Source organism: Cannabis sativa, chromosome 1 (assembly GCF_029168945.1).
Source record: "Cannabis sativa cultivar Pink pepper isolate KNU-18-1 chromosome 1, ASM2916894v1, whole genome shotgun sequence".
Lineage (NCBI taxonomy): Eukaryota > Viridiplantae > Streptophyta > Magnoliopsida > Rosales > Cannabaceae > Cannabis > Cannabis sativa.
Window position 1 is genome coordinate 17,371,521 of NC_083601.1, and position 24,545 is coordinate 17,396,065.

Below are 24,545 nucleotides of genomic sequence, written 5' to 3' on the forward strand. Positions count from 1 at the left end.
ATTTAATTTAATTAAAAAAATAACAAAATTTAAAAGTTAACAAAAATATCTTATTTCCTCTTTTAAAATTATCATGATTATTGTGATTTTATTTTAATTAAGGTCAAGTTACCAAAAAAAATTAATATCTGACCTTAAAAAAAATAAAATAATCAAATTTTAAAGGAAATAAGAAAAAGGTAAGCAAAACTTGATTTTTTCCTATTTTCAAAATCAAATTATACTAATATCTAAAATTAATTTTAAAAATTAAAATTAATTTATTTCTGATAATTAGATTTGAAATTTGAAAAACAAAAATCAATATACAAAACTACACAAAAAATCAGAATTTAATTCCATGAAATAGCATGAAAAATCGAAAAAATTGGAAAATTGGATGAACTGTACGGATGGCACGCTGTGCATGGCCATCCGCGCGCGGATCTGGGTGCATGACCGAGAGATCACGGCGCAGGGAGGCTGCAAGCAGCCATTCCGCGCGCGTGATCATGTTGCTCGTCACCCCGATTTTTCCAATTTTCAAAAATTCATAACTAATTCAAATTAAATCGAAATCGAGTTCTGTAAAAAAGTAAATTGCTTAGAATTTTCCAAACTATCCAAAAAAAATAATTACAGAATAAAAACAGTAACCATTTTTCCCAGAATTAACAAACAACATTCAAACATCAATATGACACTCAAAGCAACATAATACCATCCAAAAAACAAGCAAATCGTTTTAAGTCCAAATTTCTTGCAAGCAAATCAATTACCATGGCTCTGGTGCCAGTTGTTGGAAGTTATTTTACCAGGAACTTAGATCTACTCACAAGTATGTTGATTTAACAACCTAAATATGAACTTCTAAAACGATATGAAATTAAACACATAAGAGCATCAAAAATCTTACAGTGATTGCAGCGGAATATATATGTCTCCTCCCACTCAGATCTCTAACCCTTGATTCCTTTCTGTAGCAGAGTATAATCAAGATCTGAGCCCGAAAGTCCTTCTTTGTTGTTTCTGAATTCTACACAGCCTTCCTCACTATGATTGAGGTATTACTTGATGTGTGTGGGCACTACTCTAGCACTCATACATTTCAAAACAGTGAAGGTATAGAGAGAGAGAGGGTGGCGGCTCAGAGAGAATTTTCTGAGAGAAAATTCTTTCAGAATAATGCTGTGAAAGGCTTGTACAGTTATATTAAACTCGGAAGCCTTTGCCTTCTATTTATAGAATACCACCAAGGGCTATGATTGACATTTTGAACTGAGAAAATCAAAGGGAAAAGGAAGGTAAAGGGGCCGGCCTAGGCAATGTGGAAACAAGGCTTGCCTCTTTTCCAACTTTCCTTTTCCTACACTTGATAGTTTCCCTTTTTGTGAAAAATTACCAATTCCATTGTTCAACCATATTAATGATAAATCTAATTATTTAATAATTAAAAATAATTATCAAATAATATATTATCATTTATTTTATTAATAATGAAACTAATTGAAGTTTCCTAATTAATAAATATGCCCTTCAAAATCTCTATTTACTGTTTTGCCCTTAATAAATGCTAAATTCTCAAACTGACAAGTCTATCTTGAGAATTTTTTAATTGATTAATTAAAATCAATTAAATGAGTCCTACAAGTAATATCATCTCAAATAGTGAGGGGACCATGGGTCTATATATCCGAGCTTCCAATAAGCAGATCTAGAATTTACCACTTAAATTCACTAACTTATTAATTCTTCGTTGAATCCACACATAGAACTCAGAATTGCACTCTCAGTATATAGAATGCTCTATATGTTCCACCATATAGACACATTATTAGTTATCCATTGTTATAATCCTAATGTGATCAATGATCCTCTATATGGATGATCTACACTGTAAAGGGACTTAAATTACCGTAACACCCTACAATGTATTTTATCCTTAAAACACTTAACCCTGTATAAATGATATTTCAACTAAGTGAAATGAGTACTCAATCATTTATCTCGTTTGGTTAAGCTCGAAGGAAATCACCCTTTGCTTACTATTCGCCAGATAGAAGCTATAGATTCCATATTTATGTTAGCGCTCCCACTCAATCGTGCTACCGTGTTCCCAAAATGTATGTATTGCCCAGACTAAAGTTTTAGGCTTAACTAACAAATCAAAGAACACGAATAACACTCTTGAAATTAAGCCTAACCATATCAGGATTTAGATCATGTGATCTAGGATCAACTTCTGATATTGAATTGAATAGATGTTTACGGTAAGTTTCAAAATCTAATTCAAAGTTCAATATCGGTCCATTCCAATGCATACTCCATGCATCCAACCTGAGCTTTACTTTAACCTATGTTCTGGAAAGAACATAACATTTCTCCAAATGTAAGTAAACTCTGTTGTAGATTGTCATATCAGTGAAACCCAGTGTTCTGATACATCTAGGAATACTTTATTCACATAGTCATGTTTATTTTCCACTGTGTTGACAACACAATAAACATGTCCATGTTGGGAATTATTTTACCAGGATCTTAGATCTACTCACAAGTATGTTTATTAACATCCTAAATATGAACTTTCTAAAACGATAAAATAAACACATATAAAGTTAAGAAAACCTTACATTGATGCAGCGGAATAAATGTCTCCTTCCACTCAGATCTCTAACCCTTGATTCCTTTCTGTAGCAGAGTATAATCAAGATCTGAGCCCGAATCTCCTTCTTCTTCAAGCTTTGATCCTTCACAGTCTTCCAATCTATGATTGAGTTACTGCTTGCTGTGTGTGGGCACTTACTCTTTCACTAGGGTCACGAAAAAGATGAAGGAAAAGAGGGAGAGAGGTTTCGGCCAAGGTAGAGAGTGAGGAAGGCTCAGTTTTCTGAAGAGAGAAATTTCTGTCAGAAAGGCTTATTGAAAACTTGTGTTTTGACTGAGCCATCACTTTCTATTTATAGGCAACTTACTAGGTTTAAGTTTAGAATTATTTGGCATTAAAATAATGAAAATAATAATTTGAAAAAGCCTTATAAGTGGCCGGCCATAGGTGTTGTAATGGGCCCCACTTAATTTTGCAATTTTATCAAATTTTATCTCTATTTTCTCAAAAATGCCAATTTTCCAATTCTAACCTTTTAAATGCCAAAACTAATTATTTAATAATTAAAATACATTATTAAATAATATTGTCATTTAATTTAATTATTAATTAGACATATAAAGTCTATTAATAAATAAATAAACCTAGAAAACTCTTTTCCTTACAATTTCACCCCTGCTTAGTGAAAATTCATAAAATCAGACATAGTCTAACTTTAGAATTATAATTGATCAATCACGAATCAATTAATGAGTCTTACAAGCAGAATGTTCTCAACTAGAATGGGGACCATGGATCTATATGCTGAGCTTCCAATAAGTGAACCAAATTTACCAAGTAAATTCCTACTTATTAATTCTTCGTTGAATCCACTCTTAGAACTTAGAATTGCACTCTCAGACTTATATAGAGCATATTTTATGTTTCACGATACCAATATACTATCTCATTTAACCATTGTTATAATCTTATTGTGATTTAAAGATCCTCTATATAGATGATTTACATCGAGATGGGATTTCTTTACCGTTCTCACCCCTCAATGTATTTTGCCCCTTAAAACACTTAGCTACCTGTAAATGGTGTTTAGTGATCTAATAATTAGTCAGTTAAACAAGAGCTCATCCATTTACTTCTATTTGCTAAGCTCGAAGGGAATCATCACTTAACTTCTATACACCAGTAGAAGCTATAGATTCCATATTTATGTTTAGCACTCCCACTCAATCATACTATCATGTTCCCAAAATATACGTATCACCCTGACCCAAAAGTAGGCTTAACTAATAAATCAAAGAACATGAATAGCACTCCTGAATTGAGCCCAAGCATATCAGGATTTAGATTCTTTTCAATCTTAAGATCAACTACTGATATTGACTTGGAAAGATATGTATAACGGTAAGTTTGTAATATCTTAACTTAGTTGCAATATCGGTCCAGTCCAATGTATACTCCATACATTCGAAACTAGTATACTTTACTAATGTCCTGGAAAGAACATAACACTTACTCCAAGTGTAAGTACACATCATCGCTGATAATCACATTAGTGTAAATCCAATAACACTGATGAAACAGGGACCAAAAATTTTGATTCATATGATCACAATCACATTCCACTGTGTTGACGATACTGTAATTGTGAATAAACATATGATCTGGATTTAACTGATTTTGTGTGTATGAATGTAATAAACATATTAAACATATTAAACCATTAGCATGTAAAATTCATGCAAACATCAATCACTTCAAATTTCTTATATTGATAACTAATCAGATTGTAAAGAGTTTTATTTAGGGCATAAAACCTAACAGTCCAAGTATGTGAAAAGGTTTTGGATGAATTTATAAATCAAATAGACAAGCAATTGATTAAGTGAACCAAAACATACACAAGTGAATGAAAAATTACTTCTGTTACTTTATTGATATAGAATAATCTGGATTACATTGAAACAGAGTTTTATTTAGGGCATAAAACCCAACAGGAACATGATAGTACAATTGAGTGGGAGCGCTAATCATAGATATGGAATCTATAGCTTCTATAGGTATTTAGAAGTGAAACGATGATTTCCTTCGAGCTTGGCTCAATAGAGATAAATGATTGAGATAGTATTTTAGTGATTATCTTATTTCACTAAAATATCATTTATGGGTGGCCAAGTGTTTTAAGGATAAAATACATTAAAAGGGTGTAACGGTAATTTAGTCCCTATACAATGTAGATCATCTATTAGAGGATCATTGATCAAATTAGGATTATAACAATGGATAATTTATAGCGTATCTATACCGTGGAACATATAGAGCGTTCTATGTAACTGAGAGTGAAATTTCAAGTTCTATGGTGGATGCAATGAGGAATTAATAAGTTAGTGGATTTACTTGGTAAGTTCTAGATCTGCTTATTGGAAGCTCGGTTATATAGGCCCATGGTCCGCATACTAGTTGAGACAAACTCCTTGTAAGACTCAATTAATTGATTTTAGTTAATCAATTATAATTCTAAAATTAGACTATGTCTAGTTTATGAATTTTCACTAAGCAAGGGCTTAAATGTGAAGAAAAGAGATTCTAGGACTTATTAATTTATTAACAGACTTTATTAAGTCTAATTTATAAATATATTAAATAACAATATTATTTAATAATTAATTTTAGATATTAAATAATTAGAATTGGAATTTAAGTGGTTAAATTGAAAAATTGGCATTTTTGAGAAAATAAGATGAAAAAAATGAGAAAATGGCAAAATTACAAAGTGGGGCCCAATCCAATTCATGGGCGACCCCTTTGTATGGGATTTGCCACTTTATTTTTCTAATATTTTAATACTAATTAAATCTAACCTAACCCTAAGTGGTTTCCTATAAATAGGTAGTGATGGCTTAAGAGAAAAGATGATGATACATCTCATTCCTTCAGTAAAATTTTGAGCCTCCTTTCCTATAGCATAGCCGAAACCCTATCCCTCTCTTTCTCTCTTCATATTTTCATACCTTTAGTGATAGAGTGAGTTCCCACACACATCAAGTTGGTCCTCAATCATAGTATGTAAGACTGTGAAGAATCCAAATACAAGGAACAAGGAAGGAGAATCGGGCTCAGATCTTGGTGATACTCTGCTACAGAAAGGATATAAGGGTTAGAGATCTAAGTGGAATGAGTCATTTAATTTCGCTGCGCCCACTGTAAGGTTTCTTAAACTTTATATGTGTTTATTTCATTGTATAGAGAATTCATATTAGGATGTTAATGAAACATACTTGTTACTAAATCTACATCCTGGTAAAATAATTCCAACACATTGACCCCGAAGTGCGAGGTGTCCGAAAAAAGCGCTGCAAAATGGACCCCGCGAGGTACCAAGTGCTTAAAGAGGAAGTAGATCGCCTTTTGGCATGTGGCTTCATAAGGGAGACGTTTTACACAAACTAGTTAGCAAATCTTGTACTGGTGCCCAAGCCAAATGGCTCATGGCGCACATGCGTCGATTTCACTGATTTCAACAAAGTATGTCCTAAGGATAGTTTTCCCTTACCAAGCATTGACCAACTTGTTGATGCTGTCGCAGGTCATGAGCTTCTTAGCTTCATCGATGCATGGTTGAACAACCAGATTTTGATGTATGAACCAGACCAAGAGCACACCTCCTTCATTACAGATCAAGGTTTATATTGTTATAAGGTAATGCCCTTTGGTTTGATAAACGCAGGAGCAGCATATTAGAGGTTGGTTAACATGATGTTTGCGGATCTGATTGGCGAGACGATAGAAGTATATGTTGACGATATGCTCGTAAAATCTCAACATGCAAAAGACCATGTCACTCACCTGTAAGCCATGTTTAGAATCTTGCAACAGTATAAAATGCAGCTTAACCCCCTCAAATGCGTCTTTGGAGTGGGTTCAGGAAAATTCCTCAATTTTATGGTGAATCATTGAGGAATGAAAGCTAATCCTGCAAATATAAAAGCTTTGGTAGAGATGCAATCTCCCACCAAAACAAAGGAAGTCCAGAGCTTCACAAGTAAAGTCGCAGCACTAAACCGCTTTATATGACGTTCCTTTGATAAATGTAAAGAGTTTTTTCAAATTCTAAATGGAAATAAAAAGTTTCAATGGACTGAAAAGTGTGAAGAAGCTTTTCAGGCCTTAAAAATGCACTTGGGGCAACCCCCAATACTATCCAAGCTGATTCCTGGAGAAGTCTTATAAATCTACCTCGCATTGTTTGAATACGCGATTAGTTCAGTGCTAATCCGCGAAGACCAAGGTAGATAACATCCGGTATACTATGTGAGCAAGTGTCTCTTAGACGCTGAAACATGTTATCCACAAATGGAATGACTAGCATTTGCACTAGTAATCGCTTCAAGAAAGTTGCGAATTTTCAAGCACACAACATTGAGGTTTTAAAAAACTATCCCTTACGACAAGTTTTGGCAAAACCAGAAGCATCAGGAAGATTACTCAAATGATCAGTAGAACTAAGCCAGTTCGACATCAGGTACAAACCAAGATCGGCAATCAAGGGATAAGCCCTTGCTTATTTAATACTCGAGTTTCCAAATGATGAAGTGGCCATAATCACAGAAGAGCGAGTCGACCCCGAATTACCAACGGGCGAAGGGTGGACTTTGTATGTTGATGGTGTTGGGTTTTATGCCCTAAATAAAACTCTTTACAATCTGATTAGTTATCAATATAAGAAATTTGAAGTGATTGATGTTTGCATGAATTTTACATGCTAATGGTTTAATATGTTAAATATGTTTATTACATTCATACACACAAAATCAGTTAAATCCAGATCATATGTTTATTCACAATTACAGTATCGTCAACACAGTGGAATGTGATTGTGATCATATGAATCAAAAGTTTTGGTCCCTGTTTCATCAGTGTTATTGGATTTACACTAATGTGATAATCAGCGATGATGTGTACTTACACTTGGAGTAAGTGTTATGTTCTTTCCAGGACATTAGTAAAGTATACTAGTTTCGAATGTATGGAGTATACATTGGACTGGACCGATATTGCAACTAAGTTAAGATATTACAAACTTACCGTTATACATATCTTTCCAAGTCAATATCAGTAGTTGATCTTAAGATTAAAAGAATCTAAATCCTGATATGCTTGGGCTCAACTCAGGAGTGCTATTCATGTTCTTAGATTTATTAGTTAAGCCTACTTTCGGGTCAGGGTGATACGTATATTTTGGGAACATGATAGTATGATTGAGTGGGAGTGCTGAACATAAATATGGAATCTATAGCTTCTACTGGTGTATAGAAGTTAAGTGATGATTCCCTTCGAGCTTAGCAAATAGAAGTAAATGGATGAGCTCTTGTTTAACTGACTAATTATTAGATCACTAAACACCATTTACAGGTAGCTAAGTGTTTTAAGGGGCAAAATACATTAAGGGGTGAGAACGGTAAAGAAATCCCATCTCGATGTAGATCATCTATATAGAGGATCTTTAAATCACAATAAGATTATAACAATGGTTAAATGAGATAGTATATTGATATCGTGGAACATACAATATGCTCTATATAAGTCTGAGAGTTCAATTCTAAGTTCTAAGAGTGGATTCAACGAAGAATTAATAAGTAGGAATTTACTTGGTAAATTTGGTTCACTTATTGGAAGCTCAGCATATAGATCCATGGTCCCCATTCTGGTTGAGAACATTCTGCTTGTAATACTCATTAATTGATTCGTGATTGATCAATTATAATTCTAAAGTTAGACTATGTCTAATTTTATGAATTTTCACTAAGCAGGGGTGAAATTTTAAGGAAAAGAGATTCTAGGTTTATTTATTTATTAATGGACTTTATATGTCTAATTAATAATTAAATTAAATGACAATATTATTTAATAATCTATTTTAGTTATTAAATAATTAGTTTTGGCATTTTAAAAGGTTAGAATTGGAAAATTGGCGTTTTTGAGAAAATAGAGATAAAATTTGATAAAATTGCAAAATTAAGTGAGGCCCATTAACACACCATGGCCGACCATTTAAATAGCTTTTTCAAATTAATATTTTCATTATTTTAATGCCAAATAATTCTAAACCTAAACCTAGTAGTTGCCTATAAATAGAAAGTGATGGCTCAGTCTCACACAATGCTTTCATTAGTAATCTGACAGAAATTTCTCTCTTCAAAAAAACTGAGCCTTCCCCACTTTCTATACCTTGGCCGAAACCCTCTCTCTCTTTTCTGCTTCATCTTTTTCGACCCTAGTGAAAGAGTAAGTGCCCACACACAGCAAGCAGTAACTCAATCATAGATTGGAAGACTGTGAAGGATCAATGTTGAAGAAGAAGGACATTCGGGCTCAGATCTTGATTATACTCTGCTACAGAAAGGATTCAAGGGTTAGAGATCTGAGTGGAAGGAGACATTAATTCCGCTGCATCAATGTAAGATATTCTTAACTTTATATGTGTATAATTTATCGTTTTAGAAAGTTCATATTTAGGGTGTTTAAACAACATACTTGTGAGTAGATCTAAGATCCTGGTAAAATAATTTCCAACAACTGGCCTCAGAGCCATGGTAATTGATTTACTTACATGAAATTTGGACTTTAAAACGATTGTTTGTTTGTTGGTATCATGTTGTATTGAGTGTTATTTGATGATTGATTGATGTTTGTAAATTTTCGTGAAAAATAATTGTGATTCTGTTTCTGGAATTATTTTTATTGGATAGTATGGAAAAAAATTAAGCAAGTTAGCCTTTTACAGAACTCAATTTGGATTTTATTTGAATTAGTTATGAATTTTTGAAGATTTGAAAAAATCGGGGCTGTGCTGAAATTTTCCTGCGATCGCGAAAACTGTCCGTACAGCTCACAATTTTTTCGTTTTTCTTCGATTTTTCATGCTTTTTCATGGAATTAACTTCCGATTTTTTGTATAGTTTTGTATATATACTATTACTATTCCTAATTCAATTCTAATTATCATTTTGAATTAATTTAATATTTTCTAAATTTAATTCAAGATATTAGTGTAATTTGAATTTGAATAGAATTAGTATCTATCTTCTTGCTTAAAAATCTATCTTATTTTTAAATTTGATTATATCTTATCTTATTTTTAAATTTAAGGTCAGATTTTTATATTTTTAAATTAAATCTTTTTAGATATTTTGACCTTATTTAAATTTAAAATAAGATATTTATAATCAAGTAATTTTAAATAGATGTAAGATATTTTGCTAACTTTTAAATTTTGTTATTTTATTTATTTAAATTAAATTTAAAATCTGGAAAGATATTTCATTTATCTTTTCTAATTTTTATTTAAGTTTTATTTTTAAAATAACATTTAATTTTTAAAAGTAGTTAGCAAATTTTTGAAATGATATTTAGGTTGGTTGAAACCTAATTTTTCAAAAAGTAGGTTTAATTTTAAATATTTTTTAAATAATCTCGAAATTTAAATTTTTTATTTTCGAAATAAATATTTATTTTTTTATTTATTTTTTCGAAAATTAAATTAATATATTTTTTTTATTTATTTAATTATTTATTTTTCGAAATTATTTATTTAAAATTAAATAAATCCTACTTCCAACTATCCAGCTAACCTTGTTGCAGGAGTATATGGTTTTAGCTTGTATGTAAGTTTTCAAAACCTATTATTACTTGATTGCAAATAGCCATGGTTACTTTTTGCCAGATCTAATGATCTGATGGCTCCCTTGGTCAAGATAATAATTTGTAACAGGTAAATTTTACAATCTTCTTTCATCTGTGTATGACCTAGCAACATGATAGGATCCATCCAAAGTGTGCCTGTGTGAGCCTATATGTTTATTTTAATATAGATGCATATAGGTTGTTGCTAAATAAAATGTCACACCATGATAGATTTTATTTAGGTCCATCTAGTTATTGGATCTATTCAATTAATAAGAGTTATTCGTTTTAAGGTTAAATTCCTCTCTTTTGGGCCTTGTGTGAGAGTTGGGAGCCATAGAATTGGGTACGACATACTGAACCCAGCACCCCCTCACATGAACTACCCCAATTGTGAAGGCCCATTTGCCTGATTTGAATAACTGTACTAGGTTAATTATATTAGTTTGACCTAATAAAATTGAATTAGCAACATAATTAACTTTTAAAATATATGAAAATTTATTTTTCATTTTAATATTTTAAAGTTAATTTTAAGAAAAACACTTTTAGTTTCGATATTATTTCTAGACAAACTATTTGTATTTTTCTTGTATTTAATTAAATATAGAATTTTAACTAACTAAGATTCTTTCTGGAGCTTATTTAATTAAATATTCCTATTTAAGTTATAAATTAGTTGTATCAACTGATTTTTCTTATCTAACTTAAATTTGAATATTTGATTTAAATTTTAAATCAAGTTGAGGAATCCTAGGCATTAGTTATTAAAGATTCTTAAGATATTTTTTAAGTTAATATCTTTTCGAATATTAACTTAAAATGGAATATTTTAGATATTTTTTAGGTTAATATCTTTTCGAATATTAACTTAAAAAAATATCTTCAAATTAAGTAGTTACAACTTAATTTTTGATATTTAATTAAATCTAAATTTGAAATTATGTAAGTTTTAGATTTTTTCTATATAACTTAAATTAGATATTTTCAAATTTTGAAAAGATACTTAGTCAAATAAGATATTTTCTAGATAGTAATTTCTAGACTACTTATTATTTCTAATATTTAAATAGGAAAATTATACTTTGTGAAATTAATTATTTAAATAATTAATTTTGGTACAATTTTATTAAGTATATTTTTCCTAGTATTAAATAGAAATTAATAATTAAGCCTTCTCTACACTTAATTATTATTTCTTGAATTTAATACATTTAATTAACTTGAAGAATCTAAATATCTAAGTTGATTTTCATCATGATACTTAAATATTTATTGATTTTTCATGACACTTAATTAAATAGAAAATTATTTTTAGGTTGAAATTTAATTTATCAACTTAAATTTAAATAATTTTCAATATATATATTTCTTTATTTTATTAATCAATTTCGAAATTTGCATTTTATTTATGCAATCTTTTCGAATTTTTTTTTTATTTTGAAAAATAGATTGAGTTGTAAATTAATTATTTATTTTAATTAATTCTTGGACCAACTACAATCAATGATTTTTTCATTTAATTGATTAATTTAAAATAAATGAATTTAAAAATATATATATATTATTAGAAATTGAATTAACTAGTCAAAAGAAAATCTAGATAGGTGATATTTTTGCTTGAAATATTTCTTTTCTATTTTTATTATTTTCGAAAATAGTATATTTCTTTTATATACTTTAAATTTTCGAACTCAATAAATATATTCTCAAAGGAAATTTTTAAGTTGCTAATTATTTATTTAATTCAACTTAAATTAATTTCCTTAATATTTATATTTAAGATTATTACTAAGATGGAAATAATTAATTTTATTTCAATCACCATCTAAGTATAATTTTATAAATATTATATTAAATTCTTATTTTGAATTTCAATTCTTAATTTAGAATTTAATGAGATTTATTTATTAGAATAATAAAGAAAATACATTTTAAAGAATGAGCTTTATTATTATTAAGATATTCGATCTCCATTGTGGGTTTTACACCGCGTTTGTTTTAGTGAGTAATCCTCCCTAATGGAGGAACGTTCATTAGCAATTTCGCACCGTTTAATCTCGCATGATAAGTGGTTTGTAAGTGTTTTATATGGTATAGATCACCCTAATGGTGGCGACCATATTTGACTTGCAAATTGCGAAACAATGGTAGAAGCTCATGAGATAGAATAGCCTTGACTCTCGCCTAAACGGGACAACGCTGGATTCCAATCTTGATCGAATAAAAGGTTGCTAGAATGTTTAACATTTTAGATGAGCTGACAACTCTATTCAATGGATGGTAGCTTTGACTCTCGCCTAAACGGGATACTGATATCAGTTTGTTGAAAACCTTGGAAATTATTTAGGATTGAATTTTTTAAGTATTTTCTCATATCATTCCTACTTGCTATGTGCTTATAATTTCTGAATTGATTTTGTGTGTTAAGCCATTATTTAATTTCTATTTGTTGATTTCTATTATTTTGTAGTATCCTGTTTTGTCAAAATGAATCCCATGTTATCACTGTTGACTGAAAATAAGCTGAATGGATCTAACTTTAATAAATGGAATGAGAACATTAATATTGCTCTCATAGGAGAAAGTGCCTTGTTTGTTTTAACTGAGCCGTCACCTGAAGTGCCTGGGGACAATGCATCCAAAGCTGTGAAAGAAAAGTATGAGCGTTGGCAGAAAGCAAATGACAAAGCTCTATACTTTATGCTTTCTATCATGGTTGACACCCTCAAAACTCGGTTTTCTAAAACTGAGAAGGCTGCTGAAGTTATGAGGAAGTTAAATGAGCTATTCGGTAAGGCATCACTTCAGTCACGCTTTGACGCGACTAAGAAGTACATTAATGCACGGATGGAACCTCATCAAAACGTGCGTGACCATGTTCTCCTCATGTCTAGTTATTTCCAAGAAGCCCAGGATCATGGTGCTGAAATGGACAGTGCTACTCAAGTTAGTCTTATCTTGAATAGCCTGACTCCAGCATTTCTACCATACACATCAAATTATGTCATGAATAAGAAGGAAATTGACTTTCATGAATTAGTCAATGACCTTCAAACTTATGAAAATTTGATTGGAGGACCCAAGATGAAAGGGAGTAAACCTCACAATCCTGGGAATGGTAATGGGACGATGAAACCTGAAGCAAATGTTGCCTTTGCTTCAAAGCCCAAATCGAAGAAGAAGTGGAAGAACACCAAGAAGCGAACAAAAGCCATGAAGAATAAAAAGGCTGTTCCTTCTGGTGATACTACACTTAAAGGAAAGTGTTTCTACTGCTATGAAAAAGGACATTGGAAACCCCAGTGTCCTAAACTTCTTGCAAAGAAACAAGGTATTTCCATTAATAAACTTTAAAAGTTTAGTGAATTATTATCCAATTGGATTTATGATTCTGGACTAAACTTTGTTTATTTGTTTTCTTCTTCTTATAGGCCAAGCTACTTGAACTCAATTGAGTTGGATCAGAAAGCTGGACCAAGGGTGAAATCGTCCAGATGAAGATGAAGCTCTTCAATTTTTTGAATTAATTGTTTTAGTTTAAAGACAATTTGGATTTCAAATTTTAGTCAGGGATATTTATCCCTGTTTTCTCTCATATTGTTGCAATACTTTTTTTTTTAATATTAATAAAGTTTTATTTTCAAAATTCACTATTGCAATTTATGAGATTGAGCTTCATTTAATTTATCTTCATCAATTATTACCACATTATATTTATATGTTTGTATGTGTAAGTGTTTTTATTATTGATGCAAATTCTATAATATTTTCAACTCTTCATAGAGTTATATTATATAAACACTAGAAATTATTTCTATGTTTATCAATAATTGTTAATTCTAATACAATTATTAAGAATTTGTTTAATAAAAGGATCTTATGATCTGATAGGGGTGGAGAAAAGTTAAGAAAACTATGCAGTTCAACAATCTTTTATATCTAATGAACTCTGGATAGTATTCAACTCCACATAAACTCTATCACACTAAGAGAATCATGATCTTTACAACCTTTAGGGGTGGATCATAATCTCTATATACTTAGGGGTGGAAATTATCCATAGTACCCTATATGTATATTCTTAGGGGAGGAGGAATCCATTCCACAATTCCCTATGAAACACATATCTTGTTTAAACATAGAAGTAATATAATGAGTCAGCTATTGTCAATATAAATTCTTGATCTTGATTGTATGTTCCATTTTGTTTTTACTGTTGTAAGTAAAAGTTTGATACCTTTGAAAGTTCTTTGTTAAAGTTTCACACTACCTTAATTGAGTGGGAGAATTTTAAAGTTCTATACCCATTTCATTAGGTTGATAATTGTGATAGGTACTTAAGAACACTACTGAAAAGCAAATCTAACCATTCACATGGATAGGAATAGCTTATCAGAATTATGAGAATAAGATAAAGAACTCTAGTTCAGTCCATTCGAATGACTTGAACCAAGAATTCTTAATCCTCATAAAATTTGATGGTATCTTAATTTTGATTACTTTATCTCTGGCATGTATTTTTCACTTCAAAATACTAGTCTGCTATGTTGATGACTTAGTCTTAACTTAAAGTTTCAGACTAATACAAAAGTCACAACTAGGTAACTCTCCAAACAATCAGAGGTTAAAAGTATTATTTAACCAGACATCTGCTATTGTGGGAGCTATCTGAGATGTAATCAAGTAGGGAACATTAGAAGATATTCAAGAAGGATTTATGAAAGTGATCTATATGTTAGATATTAAGGAACTGTATATCAGTTGTCCTTGTATCTCACCATCTAATTTCGATTTCTATAAGATGGTGCTTACTTTGGGGGTGGAGGAATTATTGTATAATAATTCAAGCTCTACCAGAGAAGAACTATAACTTGGTCTATTCGAAAATACCAGAAAGTTATATCACTGAAGATAAGTCTACACTGTATTATCTCAATTACATATTTTAAAATATGAGAGATATGTCTTCTCGTTAATCTCGTATGTACTTTTAAAACAGTAAAGATTTCAGTATCCCTTGATAAGTAAAGCATATAGTAAAGGATGTTTCATAAGAGTTTTTATGAACTAGTTTCCAGAAGTTTGGGTGGATTCAAATATACTACACTTGATCTGAAGATCAAGACATCAGATTGACCTATTTGCACAGTTTGTTTTATATTAGTGCAAGTGGGAGTTTGTTGGGTTTTATGCCCTAAATAAAACTCTTTACAATCTGATTAGTTATCAATATAAGAAACTTGAAGTGATTGATGTTTGCATGAATTTTACATGCTAATGGTTTAATATGTTAAATATGTTTATTACATTCATACACACAAAATCAATTAAATCCAGATCATATGTTTATTCACAATTATAGTATCGTCAACACAGTGGAATGTGATTGTGATCATATGAATCAAATATTCTGGTCCCTGTTTCATCAGTGTTATTGGATTTACACTAATGTGATAATCAGCGATGATGTGTACTTACACTTGGAGTAAGTGTTATGTTCTTTCCAGGACATTAGTAAAGTATACTAGTTTCGAATGTATGGAGTATACATTGGACTGGACCGATATTGCAACTAAGTTAAGATATTACAAACTTACCGTTATACATATCTTTCCAAGTCAATATCAGTAGTTGATCTTAAGATTAAAAGAATCTAAATCCTGATATGCTTGGGCTCAACTCAGGAGTGCTATTCATGTTCTTAGATTTATTAGTTAAGCCTACTTTCAGGTCAGGGTGATACGTATATTTTGGGAACATGATAGTATGATTGAGTGGATGAGCTCTTGTTTAACTGACTAATTATTAGATCACTAAACACCATTTACAGGTAGCTAAGTGTTTTAAGGGGCAAAATACATTGAGGGGTGAGAACGGTAAAGAAATCCCATCTCGATGTAGATCATCTATATAGAGGATCTTTAAATCACAATAAGATTATAACAATGGTTAAATGAGATAGTATATTGATATCGTGGAACATACAATATGCTCTATATAAGTCTGAGAGTGCAATTCTAAGTTCTAAGAGTGGATTCAACGAAGAATTAATAAGTAGGAATTTACTTGGTAAATTTGGTTCACTTATTGGAAGCTCAGCATATAGATCCATGGTCCCCATTCTAGTTGAGAACATTCTGCTTGTAAGACTCATTAATTGATTCGTGATTGATCAATTATAATTCTAAAGTTAGACTATGTCTAATTTTATGAATTTTCACTAAGCAGGGGTGAAATTGTAAGGAAAAGAGATTCTAGGTTTATTTATTTATTAATGGACTTTATATGTCTAATTAATAATTAAATTAAATGACAATATTATTTAATAATCTATTTTAGTTATTAAATAATTAGTTTTGGCATTTAAAAGGTTAGAATTGGAAAATTGGCGTTTTTGAGAAAATAGAGATAAAATTTGATAAAATTGCAAAATTAAGTGAGACCCATTAACACACCATGGTCGGCCACTTAAATAGCTTTTTCAAATTAATATTTTCATTATTTTAATGCCAAATAATTCTAAACCTAAACCTAGTAGTTGCCTATAAATAGAAAGTGATGGCTCAGTCTCACGCAATGCTTTCATTAGTAAGCTGACAGAAATTTGTCTCTTCAGAAAAACTGAGCCTTCCCCACTTTCTATACCTTGGCCGAAACCCTCTCTCTCTTTTCTCCTTCATCTTTTTCGACCCTAGTGAAAGAGTAAGTGCCCACACACAGCAAGCAGTAACTCAATCATAGATTGGAAGACTGTGAAGGATCAATATTGAAGAAGAAGGACATTCGGGCTCAGATCTTGATTATACTCTGCTACAGAAAGGATTCAAGGGTTAGAGATCTGAGTGGAAGGAGACATTAATTCCGCTGCATCAATGTAAGGTTTTCTTAACTTTATATGTGTTTAATTTATCGTTTTAGAAAGTTCATATTTAGGGTGTTTAAACAACATACTTGTGAGTAGATCTAAGATCCTGGTAAAATACTATCCAACAGATGGGGCATCCAATAGCGAAGGATCAGGGGGTGGAATGATCCTCATAAGTCCCAAAAAATTCAAGGTGCACGCTGCCATTAGATTTGAGTTTTCTACATCTAAAAACTAAGCCAAATATGAGGCTCTAATTGGAGGATTAAAACTCGCTCTTGAGATGAAAGTCGAGTACCTTCAAGCATTTAGTGACTCGCAGATCGTGGTTTGCCAAGTCAATGGAGAGTACCTAGCCCGAGGAGGGCGTTTGGCCAGATATCTTTCTTATACCTGTGAGTTATTGCAAAAGTTTAGAAAGATAGTCGTTTGTAGAATACCTCGTGCTTATAATTCTCATGCAAATGCTCTGGTCCAACTGGCCTCGACAACAGAAGCAGAATTACTCGATGTAATTCCTATAGATGTATTAACTCATCCAACTATCAATCGAGATGAGATGATGGAGGTTGATACAGTCAAAAAGGTCACCTGATGACCCCGATAATTAATTAGTTGAAAATAGGAACGCTTCCTGAAGATAAAACTGAAGCCAAGAAACTACGATATCGAGTCGCTCGATATGTCATTTATGACGACAAGCTCTATCGCAGAAGCTTTAGTCAGCCATTACTTAAGTGCATCAATGGGATTGAATGCGATTACATACTTCGAGAAGTACACGGTGGGATCTGCGGTAACCATGCTGGTGGTAATTCCGTTGCTCTAAAAATCATGAGGCAAGGATATTACTGGCCAACATTGCGGGCAGATGCAGCTAACTTTGCCAAAAGATGTGACAAGTGTCAGCGAATAGCAACCTATGTAAATAGGCCACCGAGCCAATTAAATTCTATCACTAGTCCCTGGCCATTTGCAGTTTGGGGCATAGATTTAAACGGAGAATTTCCAAAAGGAAAAGGAGGAGTAAAATACGCAGTAGTCCCTGTCCATTACTTCACAAAATGAGCTGAAGCCAAGCCTCTTGTGACCATAACAACCTCCGAATTGCGCGAGTTTGTTTATAGCGCCATCTTCTGCAGGTTTGGCATCCCTTATAAATTAATTTCTGACAATGGTAAACAATTTTATTGTAAGGAGATGCGCCAACTATGCGATGAGTTAGGGATTCAAAAGGCTTTTTCGGCAGTCGCATATCCTCAGAGGAATGGGCAAACTGAAGTGGTTAACAAGATCATTAAGCATACCATCAAAGGTAAGCTCGAAGAAAGAAAGGGTACATGGCCAGAAGAACTTCCACAAGTTCTATGGTCGTATAATATAACTCCTCGCTCTACGACTGGTGAAACCCCCTTTTCAATCTCTTACGGGTTTGAAGCCATGGTACCAGTCGAGGCTAGAGCAGGATCTTAAAGGAGAGATGTCTTCAACATCAACAGTAACATAGAAAATCAGTTGGTACAACTTGATTTTCTGGAAGGGAAATGCGATCAGGCTCATTTGAAAAATGTAGCCTATCAACAGCGAACAACTCGCTATTTCAACTCGAGGGTCAAAGAACGAAGTCTGCGAGTAGGAGATTTGGTTTTGCAAAAGGTCATGCCTAACACACGTAACTCATCACATGGAGTTTTTAGTGATAACTGGGAAGGGCCATACCTAATCGCTGAAAAAATTGGTAATGCGACTTACCGATTATCTGATCTCGACAGTACAATGATCAAGAGAGCTTGGAATGGCGAAAGCTTAAAGTATTACTTTCAATAGTACTCGCATATATTTATACTTAGTCAATTTATTTCAATAAATGTACTAAGTATAGGGGTATAACCTTATATTGTACTATTGATTATTATAATAATGAAATTTTCAAAGTTTTTAGAAATTTTTATCTTCTTCACAAGTTTTATACTTCTAAGTTATTACACCAAGCTGTAATGATAAAAATATTGCGAATAGAAACGGTAGAGACAAATATCAAAAGACAAGCTTAAATTATGCGAGTACCCATGTACCGCTTAATAAGTTTGCAAAAGTAAAATATCTTGAAATTATGCGTGAGTACCCGTGTACCGCTAACAAAAAAAAATTAAAGTTTGATAATAGCAAAATAATACTTAGGAAATTAAAGAAGCTAGAGTCATGGAATCGTCTGCGACCTTGCTTGCAGCACCATCATCGACTTCCTCTGCATCCGCATTCTCGGCCTCCTAAGGGAAAAGGTTTCCCCCACATCTGTGAGTTTGGGTAGGCGACATAGCACGAGAACCCTCGGCTATTTCAGCAGCTTCCGCTCCAAGGACTGTGAAGTCGAAGTCAGGAAACTTGGATAAAAGTCATGTAAATGTAGTCAGAAACAACTTGATCGTACTGTTTCTTCTCATTCTCTCTTTCAGTCTCAAGATCGCGAGTCATTTCCTTAACACGTGATTGCAATAGCTTGGCCTTGTCCTTTGCCTGCTTAGCCTTCTCCTCCGCCTGCTCCTTAGCCTTCCCGAGGTCCTCGACGTCTTTCTCTTTCGAAGTAACATCCAACTTCAGTTTCCTCACATTATCCTAAAGAAGAGCGTTTTGTTTTCTCAAGAGATCGACCTCCTTGGTACCTACGACAAAAGCCCTCGAGAACATAGTCATGAACTACGAGGCCAGTTCTGCGGAGCGTGGCAACAATTCCTCAGCAAGAATGCCCTCGACCTTGGACACGAACTTATCATGGAGAGTTATGATATTGCGAGCCCTAATAGTAGGATCGATCATGACTTTCTTCCCTTTGTCTTGGGAAATTTTGACCTGCTTTTTCGAGGAGTCGGCCACGGGAGTCGCAACGACCTCTCTTTTCCTCTTTTGTGGGATGACAGGAGAGGTGGTCGCAGTTCCAACTTTAGGCTTTCGATTGAGAATAGGGACCTGCTTCAGGAACGTCATTTCTGCGAGAAAGTCGTAAGATAAGTATAATTTTATTCTACAAATGAACATGTATATATTCGATGTATTACCTGATGTTGGTCTTGATGTTTGTTTAAATAGACTCTTGTCTATTCTTTCCTTTTGCTTCTAAGACGGCTCCTTGTACACTGGTTCTCGCTGAAGGCAAGCGTTCTCAAGTATAAGTTTGTGTTCTTGCAATTTTGTAGTAGTACACAGCAACTGCCAATTGCAATCTTGAAATCTGCAAGCAGGGTCCAGAACAGGTCGAGCCAGCCTATCTGCGATCAAATAAAAAGCAAACATTAGTGACTATACAAGGTAACAAAAATATATACTAAGTGTTGAGATACGCGACGTACTAGGTTGACGATTGAAGTCAGTCTTAACTCCTGGTACTTTAAACGCGTAGAACCAATTAGATTTCCAATCCCCCATATTGGAAACCATACCTTCTACCCCATAATCTCATAATTGGCCCATTTATTAAAGTAGTAAAAGCTGTTATCGTGGCCAACGTTTTTTATGTCATAAAAATAGTTAAAATCCTCCATCGTTGGTTCCCCTTGCACATACTCCTTATAAATCTCATAAAACCCCAAAATTATGCGATAACTATTCGGGGTTAGTTAAAAGGGAGAGACATCGTAATGTCTGAGCATGGCTTTGACAAAAGGATGAAAGGATAAAGTTACTCCACATCAAAGAATAGGGATCGAAACCACCACATCTTGCGTGGGGATAATTGCGGGGTTGGTAAAAGGAAAGTGAGGTCTTTGAGACGCTGAAGGGCGTAGGGTCCCTATTCGAACCGAATTCAACTGTGCAAATGTATGCATGTCAGATTTGGTGACTCGCGAGACTAGGTCATCACATGAAAAGGGTTGATTCAGTTGAGCGTCGTCAACTGAATCCGTCTCGCTACCCTCAGCACTTTCTTCCTCCTCCGACTCGCAATCTGGAACCTCGAAGTCTTCCATTTTTTCGACTTCAATGTCAGGGGCATGTCTTGAATGAGTGAGAGATATTCATGAGCTGACACCGTAGATTTGCTGTTGCAAATCTCAACCATTACTGGTTCAACGAGTTCCTGAACCATCCTGTCTATCTCGTCCATAGATTGTGAACCCTGACGAGCAGCTCTAGCAGCAGGGACCTGCTCCTTAGAGATCAAGGTGGGTATGAAACTGTCCCTCTTCTCTGCTTCATCAGCAAAAGCCCCACCTCCAAAGCCAATCATTTGGCTATCCGTCAAGTTGCTCATCTGAAAGATAGAACATCTTTTCAGTGTGGTGAAAGTGTGAGAATAAAAGAAGTGCCCTCACTCGCATAAAAAGGTTCAGAAAATATAAAGTATTAACCAGACATCTCAAGAAATGGCTAGGGGTGTCTCAGTAACATAATGATCATGTCGCCACATGAAAATTAAGATAATGAGACACACCCACCATTTCGAGAAACCAATCCTCGCAAAGTATAAGTCCCACATGTACAACTAACAGTGTATCTCAAGAAATGGCTGAGAGTTCCCCAGTATCCCAAGGGGCATGCATTCCCTGCATGACCATTGAGTTAATGGGAAACCCTCACCATTTTGAGAAACCTGGTTAGTCCTAACATGCGACTAAAAAGCAAGAAAAGCGAAAGCTGGCCGTATGTCTCAAATGGCTGGGCGTATCACAGTGACCCAAGAAACATGTGAGAGTTTACATGTGTATTAAGTTACTGCGACACACCCACCATTCAAAAGACTCAGACAGTTTTCACAACAAAAGCACACATAATTTGAAGGCTAAAAAATAAACCCCAAATTCTAACAGGGATCAAAATAGCTAAATTTCAGATTTAATAAGTTATTTGGAAGTGTATGCGAGTATTCAAGATGTTCATCACGAACCTCGCGAGTATTCATAATACTCAACGAGAAATGTGTTCTTCCTGAAACCCGTGATTATTCAAATTTCAGGCCTATATTTCCTAGAGAAATGCATAGTTTTGTCTGAAAGAAAATAAAGTTTCATATATATGTCCTATTGTCTCATGCATTTTCTACCTCTTAAAACACGGAATACAGATTGATTTTCAAAAAAAAATAATAAAAGGGAATAGTTGCAAACAATTTTCCATTAACCTTGAAATATATCGATCTTCCTTAGACGGTTCTGTGAAAATTAAAAGCGTCTAAGTTCTTTTCTAGAAAATGTGAAAGAAGCTATGAGGTTTTACAAATCAGAGAAAAAGGACGATAAAAACGAAAATGAGAGGGAAAAGAAGTGAAGGATCATTTTGTATGAGGAGGTTTAAATACCATTATCCCTCATTAATTGGGATGGAGACATGTGGCAAGAGAATGCCTAAGGTTTCACAAGCCAACAGTTATCCATAACCACGCCTACACGGACTCTAACGAGTTTTGATGACGTGGCACCCCACATGGGTTAAGTATAATGATTACAGCCGTCTTTTCGAAACCCTCGATTAGACAACCAATAGTCACCATCTCGTGACAACCTTTCGCCTGCCTCTCGCTTATAGTTTCCTTCATGACATAAGATGTCAGTCGCGAAACTAGGGGCATGTGTTATAGTGAGAATTTCTCACCTAGAAACTCAAGACTAGGCTCCTATAAAAATGACATGTGGACTCACTCTCCTCGAGGAGGGCTTAGATGTCAGCAAGAGACCTCTTGAGTGAAAACCTCGCCTGAACCAGACTCAACAAGATGATGTGACCTTGACAGAGTCTAGTCACGTTCGTATAGTTCGCACGAAGTAGGACCGAAGATTGGTTCAAGAGTCCCATATACCGAGATATATGCGAGGACTAAAAGGATCTTCCTGCGAGGTTGTAAAGATCAATTCTTGACTCTGCAAGTTGGTCTGGATGACCCAACAGCCTTGACAACCCGATAAGGACTCACATGTCTTAAGTTGTCGACTTATTGCAGGATGTCTGTATATGAGACTCAAACAGGACGCACACATCTCATACTCGACTGGTCTTCCACGCATCTTAAGCATGCAAGCTTATGCGAGAATATGAACAGACAACTCATACTATAGAAGTCGCATACGTTGTTGTATTTAGTGAATTAGGTCGAAACTGTTCTTCATTTATTGTATTTACATTTTTTATTGATTTAAATGTTATATTCAATGTACAAACGAATTGATAATGAATTCAATCTCTGTGTAATCAAAGGACACTTGCTTTGTATATAAAGGAGTGATCCAACATGAAATGGATAAGACGGAAAAACCCATGCAATAGTGGACTAAATAGACCATGATCTGACTGAACCACTATATTTCTTTTGTGCTCTTTATATTTCCAGTACGTCTGTGTATCCATACTTTGAATACTCACCATTCTAGGTTGAGTACTCGCACATTTTTGTTTGTATTCTTAATTTATTATTTATTTTGGTGTTGTCTAAATTCCTCCAGCAACAATTATATAACAATATAATTATTCAATCATAGTTAATTCATTCTAATTAGGGTTGCTAATCTATTTTACTAATCTGGGGATATTACAATTATCCCCTCCTTATAGAAATTTTGTCCCAAAATTTACTTGAACAACTCGGGATATCTCTACCTCATGTCAAACTCTAATTCCCAGGTCGCCTATTCGACCTTACTGTTATCCCGTAACACTTTACTAACACCAGTGTTTTGTTCCTTATAACTTTCTCTCTTCTATTGAGTATGTACACTGGTTGTTCTTCATAAGACAAATTGGGCTGAAGTTCCAAAGCTTTGTAGCTCAAAATATGAGATGAGTTTGACACATATTTTCGAAGCATTGAAACATGGAACACATGGTGTAGAGTTGCTAGCGCTTGGAGTATAGCCAATCTGTACGCCACTTGCCCTATCCTCTACAATATTTCAAAAGGTCCAATGAACGTCAGGCTAAGTTTTCCTCACTTGCCAAAGCATTTTACTCCTTTCATTGGTGAAATACGGAGAAATACCATATCTCCAACCTAAAAGTCAATATCCAATCACTTTGGATCAACATAACTCTTTTTTCTACTCTGAGCAATAAGCATTAAGCCCCAATCTTATTAATTGCCTCACTTGTCTTCTGAACAGCTTCGGGACCCAGAAACTTTGTCTCACCTAACTCATCTCAGTGAATATGTGATCTACACTTTTTGCCATAGAGCAGTTCATAAAGGGCCCGAATAGTTGACTGATAAATGTTATTATAGGAAAATTTGACCAAGGGAAGGTACTTTACCCAAGATCCCTCAAAATCCAACACACATGTTTGTAGCATGTCTTCTAATATCTGAATTGATCTTTCAGATTGTCCACCTGTCTGAGGATGGAACTCTATGCTAAACTTCAATTGTGTACCCATAGCTCGTTGCAAACTCTCGTAGAATCTCGATGTGAACTTTGGATCTCTATCAGACAC